The sequence below is a fragment of the Athene cunicularia genome, assembly GCF_003259725.1.
Source record: "Athene cunicularia isolate RWA chromosome 21 unlocalized genomic scaffold, athCun1 chr21_part1, whole genome shotgun sequence".
Taxonomy (NCBI): domain Eukaryota; kingdom Metazoa; phylum Chordata; class Aves; order Strigiformes; family Strigidae; genus Athene; species Athene cunicularia.
In genome coordinates, this window is record NW_020799127.1 from 817,231 (window position 1) to 820,696 (window position 3,466).

A 3,466-nucleotide genomic window follows, 5' to 3' on the forward strand; every position below is an offset into this window, starting at 1 on the left:
GATGGCAGCACCAGCTGCACCAGTACCAGCTCCACCAGCACTGCCACCAGCTCCACTGGTAGCTCCAACAGAACTTGTACCAGCAGCTCTACCAGTGCCTCCAGCACCAGCCCACTGGCACAGCACTGGCAGCACCACCAGGTACTGTGTGTGCAGGGCCTGTGCCAGAACACCTCTCCTTCTATGCGCTGACGTCATAAAGGGCTCCGTGGGGGCTGGGAGGGGCCCGTTGCTCAGGACCTCTCTCTGTGTGTGTACAGGCCCCGTTGCCAAGGAAACAGCCCATGGTGCACACGTCCAGGGGCACAGGGTTGCCCAAAGCCACCTCTCCAAGGTTCCCACCTCCCTGTGGACCCCTGTCCTCCTCTTGCCTGCAAGGCTCGCCTGCCTGGGAGACTGACGGGCTCGGCCAAGCAGGCTCTCGCCAGCAAGGCTCCCTGCAAGCACAAGAGGCGGCGGCTGGACACGCCCAGGTCCCTTTTTGTGCTTCCTGGGTTCTCAGCCTGAGTTTTGGAACACCCTGGACCCATTTCGGTGCCTCTCTCTGCATCCCTGGAGCCGTGGCTGTCGCTTTAAGGGCACCCCAAGTCCCCGGGCTCCATTTCAGGACGCCCCTACACCTCGCTTTGCTTTCTGGTGTGCCCAGTCCCCCTGCACGTGCCTTTCGATGCACCCTGGACCTGTGGCTGCGCCAACTGGGTCTCCCCGCACCCCTCAATGCGCCTTTCATGCACCCAAAACCCCTTGGTGTGCCCTTGGTGCACCCTGGAGCCCTCGGTTTGTCTGTCAGAGGCGCCTTTGGCGACATCTCCAGGTCCCTCGGTGGGCTGCCTCCTGCACCCCCGGTTGCAGTCAAGGTGACAAATTAATCTGCTACGAGATGAATCCCCTTGAGATGGAGCTGGTCCTCAAAGATTAGAGGAGCTGGGGGTGGCTGGACTTATCTCTTCAGAGCTAGGCCAGTTACTGCCAGAGAGGGCCATCCCGGACAGGGGAGGAGGGGGAGGTTTCCCCTCTGGTTTAACACCTGCTGGTTCTTGTATGGGGAGGATTTTAGGTGCTCCCTTCTCTACCTTACGGGTATGACAGTAGGGATGTCTTTGTGCAGCCCCTGGCCCTCGGCAGCCCCTTTGGCACACCCTGGACCACGGGCCTTTTGGCCGCTTGCTGGCTGAGCCTCTTGCAATGTCCTTACTGATTCCATCTGCCGTCTTTTTGGGGCATCCTGAAGCCCTCGCCGTGCTACTTGAGGGTCCCTGGACTCCTTCCTGCACCCAGCTCACCACGCTGTGCTGTTGGGGACAGGCCAGACCGCTCCATGGGGCACACACAACCCCCTGCATGTGCCCTTCCGTGCACCCCAAGACATTCTGGGGGCTCTGGGGGGATCCTCCCATCACAGAACGGTTTGGAATGGACTTTTAAAGGTCACTTAATCCAAGGACTCTGCAATGAGCTGGGACATCTTCACCTCAATCAGGTTGCTCAGAGCCCCGTCCAGCCTGACCTTGACTGTTTCCAGGGACGGGGCATCCACGGCCTCTCTGGGCAACCTGGGCCAGTGTTTCACTACCCTCCTCATAAAGAATTTCTTCCTTCTGTCTAGTCTGAATCCACCCTCCTTTCGTTTAAAACCTTTACTGCTTGACCAGTTGCTACAGGCCCTGCTAAAATGTATGTCCCCGTCTTTCTTATAAGCCCCCATAAGTACTGAAAGGCTGCAATAAGTTCTCCCCGGAGCCGCCTCCAGGTGCTTACAGCCCATGTCAGAGTATTACTGATTTTATTATCAACTTAAATTAGTGTTTGATTTTAATATAAGTATAAATATAATTAAGGGATATTTTAGTAAAAATAATTTTACAATTATTGTGTTTTGAATCTAGCAACCGACTGCTACTCTAAAATCCCTGTATAGCCCCGTACCAAAGCTGAAGTGACTGGTCATAATTGTTTAGTAGGAACGGTTAGAACCTAGGTAACAAAACATGAGGTGATTTGTAAACTGATTTATAATACATACATAGGACTAGAAGAATGCAAGTAGTTGTCAAGGTCCAGGATTAATGGGAACTGAGGGCAGTAACAGTAACAGCTTGCAGGTACCTGCCAAGAAAACCGTGTCCTTATGCAAAAGGTAATTCCGGCAGGGTGAGATCGCGTCCACCGACTCATGGACCACCTACTCACATTACACCCCAGACCCATTTCTAGACATTTTTATCCTTTACTGTGCAGAATCGGAAGTAGGAGGAGAATATGTTAATGATTTCTTAGAAGTTTTATGCTTATGTATGAAGACTTAATGAATATGTATGAGTGAGTTCTATTGAAGATGTGTGATTCTGGTGCCTGGCACGTGTTGTTGGTGAGAGCACTCCCCTACACGTCCGGCCATCAATAAAGAAGTGTCTGCTTATCTGCATCAAATTGGTGTCAATAAGTTATTTTTATCCCCGATTTCGGTGACAAGAGCTGTCGCCACCCACCCACTGACGTCTACCAACAACACCCAAAGAGCTGCAGACAACCAACACAGACAACTTCCAAGCCACCCACGTGTGCTGCTGCTCAGGCTTCCAAGCAGGTAAAATAGAAAGGATGCTACAGGATCAGGACTGTGTCGCTCAACACATTAACTCATGAGGAGCCTTCTGGCCAGGAGCTACAGAGCAGGTCTTTTAGACCTTGTATCCAGTGCTGGAGATTCCTGTTGTCTGGCAAATCATTTATACGCTTCGGAAAAGGGCACAGAGAAAGTACCAAAAGCTTTTTGGTCTTAAAATGTCCCTATTTTATACTCACCATAGAGAGCAGCCCAGGAGCAGAGTGTTTCAGTTTGAAGTTTTCATCCGCAAAAGGACCCCTGTATATACTGGCTACTCCAGTGCCGTCGCCCTGCGCGAGAGAGGTGCCCACTCAGCCACAGCAACTGCTACAGAACAGCTCCATTTAAAAATTAAATTTAAAATGCCCAAGCCAAAGGACAGGGTTAAACCCAGCCCAAATTGGGTGCTGTCCTGCCACCTGCACACACCAGCAGTGAACAAGTTCAGTGTTTCATTTCTGAAGAGGATCAGCGAGTGGATTCTAACTCCACAGCACATCCTTTGCCATCCACGTGTTGGCAGAAACCCACGGAGGTGCTAAGGATCAGGTTCAAGCCTCCCAGAGAGAGACAGAGGCTACAGATGGCTTGGGATGGACCCACCTGGTCTCGGCAGGGAAAGGGGAGGGGACATCAAAGTAGGGGCTGGTGAGAAAAGGGAAGTGGTTGCCTGGAAAAAGTTGGTTGCTGCTTCCTTATTTCACCTTATTTTCTGTGATTTTACAGGAAACAGGGAAGTGATCTCGCTGTTCATCAAGGACAGTTTCTGAAAGATGGAGCTTCTACCTTTTGCTGTACTTTCTACCAAGTCGAGACATCCTGTACTTAACTACAAGCCCCAGCACTCAGACCTCAAGA

The 3,466-nt window shown here is 51.8% G+C and overlaps 1 protein-coding gene across 1 annotated transcript in view; it reads right to left on the reverse strand.

The window, feature by feature from the left end:
* Nucleotides 1–3,466, reverse strand: part of PPIH (peptidylprolyl isomerase H) — a 25,300-nt gene that overhangs the window by 16,718 nt on the left and 5,116 nt on the right. Inside the window, exon 3 of the mRNA XM_026862712.1 lies at nt 681–686. The gene's annotated coding sequence lies outside the window, so the exon portion shown is untranslated. The remainder of the gene's footprint in view (nt 1–680; nt 687–3,466) is intronic.